This window comes from Glycine max, chromosome 1, assembly GCF_000004515.6.
Source record: "Glycine max cultivar Williams 82 chromosome 1, Glycine_max_v4.0, whole genome shotgun sequence".
NCBI lineage: Eukaryota > Viridiplantae > Streptophyta > Magnoliopsida > Fabales > Fabaceae > Glycine > Glycine max.
The window spans coordinates 3,307,871-3,320,129 of NC_016088.4; positions in this window are offsets into that span (position 1 = coordinate 3,307,871).

Consider the following 12,259-nt stretch of genomic DNA (forward strand, 5'->3'; position numbering starts at 1 on the left):
TGTGGGCTAAGGAGGGTGAAATTGCTTTGAAAATTGATATAAGCAAGGTGTTTGATAAGGTGGACTGAAGATATTTACATGTTATCCTCCTCAAATTGGGTTTTGATAGCACATGGGTTAATTGGATGAGAATGTGTGTGGAATATGTGGAATTCAATGTTTTGGTAAATGGAGAGGGTGTTGGACCTATTCTACTGGGGAGATGACTTAGACAAGGCACCCACTGTACCCTTATCTTTCTTTGCAATGTATGGAGGGACTCACTTCCCTTCTACAAAATTTTGAGAGAAAAGGAGAGATCCATGGTGTGAAAGTGTGTAGAGGAGCCCTTCTCCTCACACTTGTTTTTTCTAACGATTGTTTTCTTTTTTCAAGACAACTAAATCAGAAGCTAGCACCCTTCACTCAATTATTAGTTCTTTTGAAGCCTCTTCAGGTCTCTATCAATTTTCAGAAACCGGAGATCTTCTTTAGCAGAAACACTCCAACTCAAATAAAGGAACATATCACAACTAAATTGGGAGTAACAGAGTGCCTAGGGACAAGAAAATAACTTGGCATTCCTTCTATGATTGGTAAGAAGAAAAAAAATCTATTTTTGTCTACTTGAGAGATAGAATTTGGAGGAAAAATCATCATTGGTTTGGAAAACATTTATCTAAAGAAGGAAGAGAGGTTCTAATCAAATTGGTAGCACAAGCTATACCTTCATATTGTATGAATGTTTTTCTTCTTCCTTCAACAGTACTGGACGAGATTTAGAGGATGATGAACTCATTTTGGTGAGAGAATAACAAAAATGCAAGAAGAGGCATAAATTGGCTTAGTTGGGATCGTTTAACCATCAGGAGGGAGAATGGAGGTATGGGATTTAGACATATTTATACTTTTAATTCGGCTGTTAGGAAAGTAAGGTTGAAAATTAGTTCCTGACCATGATGTTATAATATCACAAGTTTTCAAAGCTAAATATCATCCGAAGGGAGACTTCTTGGGTTCCTTTGTGGGTCACAACCCCAACTACTCATGGTGTAGCATTCACACTTCACAGACTTTGGTCAAAAGAGGCACAAGACAGAGATTGGGTGATGGGAATTCTGCAAAGGTTTGGTCCCATCCATGGTTTAGAAATCCTGGCAATTCTTTATTGCTTCTCTTGTGATTGATGGTATTTAGTAGGATGTTCAAAATTGAACCAAATCATTTGTAAAGGGTGAAATCAATCCAAAAAAATAAAAAATTGCAAAAATAAAAAATCGTATATTTTTTGTGATTTGATTTAATTTTTGAATCTTTTCTAAAAAATCAAATCAGATCGAACAAATTACATATTATAAATATATTAATTTTTATTGTGATAATTAATAATAAGTATTATATAATTTATTATTTTTCTTTTACATTATAATTTATATTTTACTTTTATATGTTAAAAAATGATATACTAATATTATTAAATATCAAGTTATGTACAAATTATTATTATGTTAAAAAAAGAGTTGATAATAACATTTTATATTAATGCTAAATAGAAGTAAAAATAATAATTTTTAATTAAAATATGATAAAAAAAATTAATAAAAATAAAATAATTTTTTCAAATAATATAGCATATATAATAATTATAATAATAAATTAAAAAAAGTCAAATCAAACTAAAAAAATTGATTTGATTTAAATTTAATGTATCTTTAAATTCTAAAAATTAGAACAAACCGCATGGTGAACACTCTTAGTCTTTAGGATCTAAGGGTAAGTTCTTTGGTAGAGTTTTCAAAGGGGTCTAGCAATGAAACCCTTTTTTATGATCTTTTTCAGCATCAAGATATTACTCGAATTCTCTTTATGCCTATTCATCTGTCAGCGGATCCGGATAAGCTTCTTTGGAAATTCAGAAGAGATGGCCTTTTCTCTGTAAAATCCGCTTACTTCCATGCATATTATGGAAAATATGTTAGATAGCTCCCACCTACGTGTTGCTCGTGGATGCACTATCCTTTCTTCCCAGATAGTAGAGAAAATGATTGGTACATCTTCATTGGATGTGATCAGCCAAAGAAAGCTAGGGCAGAAACATTACTTCAGCAGCCGGTGAATTGTTGGCGGAATCTTAACGATGAATGAACAACCACATAAAAGAATTTGACATTATACTTTAATTTATGAGTCTTCTCCTCACTTATATGATATGGTACTCAACTTTTTTATTTTTACTCGATGTGAAATTTCACCTCACACTTGTACTCAAGACAATCTTCTTTGTCATAGATTTGAAGGAGAATTCTAATTTCAATAACATCATTTTGGAGTCAGACTGCAAGTACCTTGTTGACTGCATCATTGCCAAGAAATTCCAAAACAATGAAGCTGGAGAAATCATTCGTAATTGTGTTCTAAAGTTATCATCTTTTCAAAACTGTTGTATTCGGTTTGTAAGCCGTCAAGCCAAAAGCGAATTTAGCTGCTGATTCCTTAGCAAGAGCATCTTAATTCTTTGATTGTCAGCAGTCCTTTGATCACTGCCCGTCTTGTATTGATTTTATTATTCTCAACGATTTGATATAAGTTTTTTTCCTTCAAAAAAAAGTTATTATATAGATTGTGCAAGCTTATGACAAATTCATCAACTTGCAATTAGTATTAACATCTGGTAAAATAACAACAAAATATAGAAACAACACCATATAAAAAAATTTAAAACTATAACGAAGAGGATTCAAACTTATTTTTCAAAATATTTCAATAAAGATGGACTTTTCTGAATAGTAACCTCATGCTTAACAAAAATAGAATGTTTGACTTGTACCAAAAACCACCAAAGGGGCAAAAGGTGAGCTTTTCTGCGAAATAAATTAGAAAGGCAAAGGAAACAAGGGAAAATGAAAAATTAAGGATTTTCTCACCTTAATCATTGCAAGACTGAAACAGTGCGTTAAGGAGACGCAAAAATAGAGGATTGGTGAGAGAGCTTACCTCAGTTCAAAAGATGTCACTACAATTGAAGAAGGGATCATGGTGAATATAGTTAAAATCAAAGGGTAAAATAATGTACTTGATATTGGGATCATTAGAGCCATTGCTGCAACTAAAACAAACATAGTAAGATGCTCCAAATAATGTTTTTTTACATAAGAAATTTTACGTAAAAAAACAATAAAAGAAACGAAGAGGATTGTGAAGAAGATCACTTGCTTGGTGATGATTGTCTTCTATGTGAATCTCGATTCATAATTGTGTCACATTACAAATCCAAACCCCACAATATAAAAATACAGTTCAAGAGGAAGAGAAATTTATGAGTGAAAAGAAGGGGAAATTTATGGGTTTCATGTTTTCGCATACTTGCTTTATGATTCGTTTATGTAGGTTTCATTGGAATTTAATTATATTATAGTTAAGCATGATATCATTGTTTTGAGAGCAATTAATCATGGTTATAATTACTATTCCATCCGTTCCAAAATAATGATTTTTAAGATTTTCACACACTGATTAAGAAGCATTCAATTGATACAAATTTAAATCAAAATACTTTCAATTTTTCAACTACTTTTATCATAAATTATCCTATTAACCACCAATAGCAATACTTTCTACTATTTATCAATTTTTTATGACAAATATCTCTTTTCAATGCAAGTATTAATTGATCTTCTTAATAATATTTAAGAGTATTGTTGAAAAAATAATTTAAAAAAAAAACCAAAAAGAATACTGTTTTGGAACAAAAACAAAAAGTTAGAAAATATCATTATTTTGAAAAACATGGAGTATTTTTTGGTGATAAAAAAAAGATTTTTTTTAACAAAACTGCAGGGTCAGATCTTGGTGGTTGTGTTGCGTAGTACAAATAAATCTTTTTATGACTTTCATGCCTTCGAATCTTGACTGCACTTGATTGGCATAATTAATGAAATATTTACTTGCAACAAAGATTTGAAGTTTCCTTCAACCCTCGCAAACATGTTCTTGGCTTCTTCACTCATGATTAGTCCATTTGCAATATTGTCCATATTTTTCATTTTTTTACAAGTTAGGATTGTTCTTGAAGTTAAGATTTGTGATCCCTTATATGAAATCATAGGCTTAGATGGTTCATTTAGCCCACACTGGTATGTTAATGATTTTGTCTCACGTCTATAAGGATAAGCACCGGTATAAAGGACATAGGTAAAAGTGTGAAACTCATTGAAATCCTAGCGATATATTATAGCAAGGTTAGTTACATGTTGTATGCCACCTAGCATATCAAGTTAGTAACAAAGTAATTATGTTAGAAAACTATATAAAAAAAAAAAACATTTCTCCTTTACTCCGTACCAATTTATAAGAATTACTTAATTTATAAAGATTAAGAAAATTGATTATTTTAGTTGATAGAAATATATTTCTCTTAAATTTATAATTTTTTTTAAAATTATTTTTATCGTTAATATTTTTCTCTTTTTTAATTGTTTGTCAATATATAATCTTTCTTCTTTTTAATCAGGAATAATTTTAGTCTAAAAATAATTAATACAATGAACAACATAGATTAGATTTTATAAAAAAGAATGAACATTATTTTAAATTTGGATCTTATAAATAAGAAAAAAAAATTATATAAAAGTTATTTAATCATGTAAAAGTAAGTAATGCATGTTTGGTCTATTGACTATCTAAGGTTATGTTGGACAAAATTAACTAAAAAGTTAATTGGACACTGAATACTGAAAATTAAAAAATTAACTTATTAAAATATTCAGTAAAATTAATCATTCAAATAGTTAAAAAGTATAAAATGATCAAAAAAATAAAATTTATTTAAAAAAGGTAATCGAAAAATTTGATAAATATATTAAAGATAAAAAGAAAAAAAATATAAAAAAATTAAAAACTAAAACTAATACTATAAAAAAATACTATTTTAAGTAACATTTCAAAAAATATTAGACTAAAAAATTATTAAAAAATATTTGTTTACCCAACCATCAAATAAACTTTTCAAATAAAAAAATTAAAAACTAACTAAAATATTTTGTCCAACCTAATTTGATTTTTTTAATTAAAAAAAACTTTATTAATATATAGCTAAAGAAGAACAAGATATATCTCAAAAGCTTCATACATCCAGCATACATAACAACCCAAGACACGAGAATACAGACACGGGGGAACTTTATCCAACATAGCCTAAATGAGAAATTTGTGATGCCTTGGCTTTCTGTACATGGTTTGTGAGACCTCAAATTGTTTTTTTTTTGTTAAGACAACCAGTAACTTTGCTTTATTAAGTCCTTTAGGCGTTTCTTGTAACAGTTGTGGCTTGGCTTTGGACCAAGAATAGGGTGTTGCTAGGTGCACCCAGCATTATTACGGTGCACCCAGCACTTAAAATGAAATGATAAAAATATCCTTAATTCATTATCCTTTTAAGTTGATCCGTAAAAGGTTTATGGATCAACTTGATCCGTAGAAACCTTACAGATCAATTTGATCTATAAAAGTTTTACGGATCAAGTTGATCCGTATGTTTAATATCAACATACAGATCAATTTGATACATATCAATCTTACGGATCAATTTAATCCGTACGATTTATGGACCACTCTCACACACACCCATCACAAATACGAAAAAAACACAAGGACAATTTTGATATTTTTAAAAAATACTGAATGCACCTAACAACACCTTTAGTGTTTTGTTCGTCTTCAAAATGGCGGCACATATTCTTTTGAGAGGGGTTTTTTGGTGTCTACATGATAGATTTCCATGGGCCAAGGAGGAAAAAACAAGACATTTTGATGGGCTGAAATCTACCCTGGCCCTGTTTGTCTTATTTGATTAATGAATAATATAAGCCCTCATAGTTTAAGAGATCTCTATATCATAATCATAATTATAACAAACATGCAAAAGATAACTTCGTAATTTACTTACCTCCTCAGATTAGGTCCATAAATGTCAGCATGAAGAAGTGTCATTTGGTGAGGATATCACAGCCGGAACTTATTCAACACGTATATATTATTTGCTATGCAATGGTAGGTTGCTTTGACAATATAAGTACGTGGAGTACACTGCATGATTTTATGCCATATTTAAAATATTAGTTAGTATTAATATATTTTTCCAAAAATAAATCAAGAATTGCAAAAATAAAGAAAATCTAACTTATACAACTTATATAGTCTTTGTCTGTCTCTCCTTGAATTTTTTTTTTGGGGATAACTGTACGCCATTAATTGTTTGTTTAGTTAGGTGTATCCGACCCATTTTTGTTTCTTTGGCATAGTTTTTAGATTAATTGAATGTGATAGAATAGAATAGAGTAATATAGTATTTTAAGCTATTTTATAGTTGGGATTATTTAAATTATAATGGAATGGGACTATATAAAATGATAAAATGGATTCTATTCCATTCCATTTAAAACTCTTGTTTCTTAATTTGACGGATATAAAATGGAATCATAATATATATTATTTTTACTTTTTCGCAATCACAATTTTATCCTTTTTAATTTAAACTCTCATTCATTTGTAATTTCTACATTGTATCTTTTTCGAGGCATTCGGCGGAAGGTAACTAATTTTTCACAAATTGCTAATTAAATTTCTTTTTATCTATCTTATCATGACATTTTTGTATTAATGCTTTGCACCTACCATTTTCTCGAGTTTCAAATTTTTTTTTCATTTTTTGTATATATATACCACTATCCTATCAACGATTTCTATTAAATAAGATGTAACCGAAAAAATAGGAAAAGAAAAAGAAAAAAAAAAGTTATATAGCAAGTTGTGGGTGTAATTTCCCAAGGCTTGACACATAAGAAATATAAGATAAAACCGACAATAGAACATTTTCAGAGTAATTAGATAAAAACAAAATGATGTATGCTATGCCAATATTTAGAAATGCTTAATAAAAAATGCATCATCTCAATTTCTTTTTTCTTTGGTTTGTACTTGAGCAAGTCAAGCTTTATTATATTCTTTTAAGTGGCACCTCAATTTTTTATTTTTCTTAGTTTCTAGATTTTTATCATTGGTTTTCTTTCGTTATGCTCTTTTTCTTTATCTCAACATGTCCTTTTGTTGTGTCACTACACACTAATGATTCTCATGACGAGCTGCAACAAAAATACGCAAAAGTGTCATAAATTTGAGATGCATGAATCAGTTCATATTAACGGATCAATTCCCAGAAATAATATTTTTAAATTTTTTTACAGTAAATTATAAAATTAGACAATTGTTTTTTTTTAATAAATCTAACTAAACGCACATTGGTTACCCTTCAACGTTGATTATTCGTTATCTGATACGCCCATGATACTCACACAATAAAATTACTAAATACAAAAAAGGAAAAATTAATCCTACTAGAACATGAAATTAGATGGTTGATGATAATTAAATCATCACTATTGTCTCGTCTGATTTTTTTAGCAGCTTTACGCGCTAACACAGCTTCAAATCACCGGAATATCTTGCAATTCAACGGCGTAGATGATTGAAAACATTGATTAAATTATATAAATAAATAAGTAGGGACTTTTCATATTAAGGGTGGTTGCAAATTTGTCTAGAATGATCATGCCCTTTTCATAACAGCTTAATGAGCAGCTCAACATCAAGCTACTCTGTCCTCTTTGTTGAATGGAGAAAATGAAAGCTCCCAATTAATTAAGATTAATGATTGTGTTATGATGGTAAATAATAAGAGAATTTATGAGCAGCTAGAAATTTATTCTCCAAAAACAGATACTAACTAATAATGCAATTGAGCAGCTATGGGTTGAGGGACAGCTTATGAAAAAGACATGATAACAATGTTTATCCATATTAGGGCTGCCCCCAAAATTGGATGAAACTTGAATCCATGCAATAAAACCCAACACTATACATTAGTCATGACAAGATTATAAGATAGACTGAGCATTTGATCCCTCGGTCTGGGGTGCATGATGAAACACGTGTATATTTTTCCTTCAAAATTGGGTTTGGTGTCCTATTCGAATAATAAGTTTGGAAAGAATAAATAATAATGAATGATGTTGAGAAGTTGAGATGCGTGTCACCCTACTTATAGAGGCTATTTTATTATCTATTAGATCGCATATATCATTTAAAAAATAATTCTGCTGCAATTATGTAAAATTATTATAAATGACAAGTTTTTCTTCAATATCTTTAATATAGCAGCATATTTATAGCTTAAAATTATAGATTATTAATTAAGTTACAACGCTAGTATAAAATGAAAGTATTGTTTCACATTTTATACTGAAATTATTTTACAAAATATTTCAAGGATATCTGCATAATTTATATATATATATATATATATATATATATAGTATCATAATTTATAAAAACATAGAGTCAAGTGCATATTACTAAAAAATAGATTTTCTACATCGATTATCACGCGTCATTGTAGTTGATGTCGTTGAAACACAATCGTCCTACAACGACAGTTGACCAACCGATGTAGAATTATGCTCATTCTAAGACGGGTTTGGATGCCAGATTTTTACATCGGTTTGAGAAGATTTGTAAGCTTATTACATAAAACTCATTGATGTTGCGTAGATATATTCAACACAAGTTTGAGAAGATTTGTAAGCTTATCCCTCTCCCCCCTATTTTCTCTTTAATTTTTCAACATGTTAATCTACTCCATTTCTCAGTTATGCTAATCACCTCCATATCAGTGTTCCTAAAGTACATAACAATGGCTCCTAAAGTACCTAAACACAACATCCATTGCCCTTCGACACAGATACATAACTATTTTTATTTTTTAAAAAAAGAGGTCGATTGTGACATAGCTCCAACACAATTACACAACAAGCATTTTTTAACTGTTCGTGATTGTCGTGAAAAGCACAACTACTTTTAGGTGGTGAAATTAAAATCAAAAAGCAAAAATTTCACGAAAAGCGAAGATACAAAAATCACTTACAACTAAAAACAGTTCCAACTCACGATTGAGAATTGGAATAACGGTATTTATATATAAAGAAAGAGATTGAATCGCGAAGTAGCTAACCTTGGAGATTGCAAAACAAGTTATCGCAAACATAGCGGGAGTAATCGGGGTCATTGTGGCCGTCGTAGACGCCGACAAAGGTGCCGAAGGTGCCAAAGGCGCCGAACTCGATCTAGCTTTGGTCCTCGATGACCTGGTTGGCCTGGATGATGGCCATGGAGAAATTGTCGGCTGTAAACTTTTCGATGTCGCGGAACCAGAGGAGGTCGTCCTTGCATTCTCTTCCAGCGACGACGTTACCGGCGTCGTCACCGTGCCCAAACGGCTTAAAACGGCGCACGATAAGGCTCATCAATGCATGGAGCATCCCACATCTCTCAAAAACCCTAACCCTAGGCCCCAGCACCGGAACCTCTTTTCCCAATAGGGGCACGTGCGGTGCTCCGAATCTGAGGAAAAAAATGGATAAAGAAGGGGTGCACGAGATAATCAGGGGGCATAGGTTAGCGCGAGGCGAGGAAGGAAGCAAAGAGCATGTGTGTGTTCGGTGGTGGAGAAACAAGAATGGGCTCATTCGATCTCTTGTTGGGAGAGGATGGCCTTAATGATAGCCGACGGCGAGACCATCTCGGCAAGACGTTCAAAATCCCAACGAGAAAGAAGCAGTCGCCACGCCTCAAACAAGAAGTGGAAACACTTTGAGAGATCCACTGGGCCAGCTCTTGAAGCTGGTTCTCGTACATTTCTACCAGCAGCAACAATAGCTTCTCTTTCTAGAGAAAACACTAACCAGAGGTGGATGGGCTTTTAGGGTTAGTGAGAGAAAACGAAGAGGTGTGCAGAAGAAGAAGAGAGTGATTTCTGGGAAATAATAATAATAAAATTGGGAGTTGAGGTTCTGCGCACGCGCTTGTTTTTTCCCCCCAATTATGTCGGTCTTCACCTCAAACCCATCGTAAACTTTATTGCATATAACATTCTAAGGCAATTTTTAATAATCGTCTTAGAATGTGCGTCGTAAAATGTAATTTTTTATAATAATTACAAAAATGTTACTACACCACTTTTTAAATCAGTTCTATAATAACCATCATAAATCACGCATCGTAAAAAGTATTTTTTTTAATAGTGACATATGTCATGATTATAGTCACATGCTAAGTGAATAATCTTAGCGTTGATGTTAATATATGATATCTCCTCCCAGTTTCATCTAAGGTATTATTTTGAACTTTCACCAAATGATTTTTTTTTCCTTTTGACCATCATGTAATATTGAGATTATACTATCAAGATTAATAGATTAATTGTTACAAGAAAATGTTGTTTGAGGGTTAAATAAAAAAGTATTTCAATTTTACATAATATGAAGTTTTAAAAGGAGTGATTAATTATGTATATTGACTTGCGAGTACTGAAGTTAATGATTCTTAATTAGAGGGAGTAGTGGAAGTCTTCTCTTTAGTTTTGCTCCATTTTACAAGCTAACACTTTTGGCAAATTATTTCAAGAAAATGGTGTTTGAGAGTTGGATAAGTATTTCAATTTTACTTAAATGAAGGTTTAAAAGGAGAAAATATATATGTATGACTTTCGAGTGCTGAATTTAATGATTCTTTTCATTAGAGTGAGTAGTACTGGAAGTTTCATCTTTAGTTTTGCTCCATTTTATAAGTTAACACATATGGTCAAACTACGCAAACTTCTGATATACTATAATTATTGTAGATTGATTTTGTGTGTGTGTGTGGCGTTATTTTTATTCTATCTTTGCTTTGTGTTTTGATATGTACTTCTTCTATCTTATTTTGTTTGACATTTTAGAAGGAAAAAATTGTCTCATTTTGATTGCCATTTTACATTATCAATCAAACATTAATTTTTTTATATTATATCTTTAACTATTTACTATGCAGTGAGCAAATAAAAAGAAATATACATGAGAAAGAATCTATTCATATGAAAGATAAGAGATATATTAAGAAATAAAAAAAATTAGGACAATCATTTCTTCATAATCTATCATATATATATATATATATATATATATATATATATATATATATATATATATATATATATATATATATATATTTTGTTTACTTTTAAAATAATTATTTTAAAGTAATTTAAGTGATAATTTATTATTGAATGATAAAATTAAATTATTTTATTCTATCAGTGTATATACATTAAACTCTAAAGAAATTACATAATATTTTTAGGAATTACTATTTTTTTAAGTCCTTAATATATTTTCAGATTTTTACTTTTAATCTTTAATCTAAATTTAAACTAATTAAAGTTCCCAAAGTTCTTTTTCCATTATCACATTTAGTGGTAACAAATGATGACATGACATCTACATTGAAAGTTTATTAACTTGTCATGTTATCAAAGAGTTTAATGAAATGATCAAGTTTTTTTTTTTTTTTTTGGTACAAACTGGTTTTAATCCTTCATTAACTATATTTTTTTATGACATGACAAATTATTGAATTGTTAATGTTATTATTACATCTTCAATTAATATTGTTAGTTGATAAGATAACTAAATGTGATAACAAATAAAAAGTTCAAGGACTTTAACAAGTTAAAATTTAAATTAGGGACTAAAATTAGAAATCCAAAAAAAGTTTATGGATCAAACAGATATTAAATCCATATATTTTGTGAAATCCAAAATATTAATTATATTTTTTAATTCCTAGACCAAAATCTTAAGCGCTCATTTGTTAGCCAAAATAATATAAGCTAAGGTATGATAATTATCCTATTATGTTGTAATTCATTGTTTAACTATTAGGATATAATTTACTTATTTGATTGCCTACCATATCCTTAGCATAGTGAGTTTCTTATTTTAAACAAGAATTTGGGTTAGAAATAACAAGATAGAGTAATTGTTATATGTTGTCTCTCTTTCTCACCACCCCCACTCTTGCCCTTGCACCACTATTGTTTCTATCATTTTCATCAACATCATCACCATTGTCTTTATTATTATCCCTATTATCATTATCATGCCACTACCTTAATTATCATCATTATCATTATCTAGTATGTGTTAAATACAGAATAGAATAACTCAATAATATTATTTTATATACATCAATCAAACTCAAATATGTATGATTAAAATTTATTTTATTCTTATCCTATCATGTTCTTATTATATTCTTATATTAAATTTTGGAAAGAAAAAAAAGCTTAAACATCAAACATAATGGAATAGTGTCATAGAAGGAGTATATAAATACTAACATAAAAAAATAT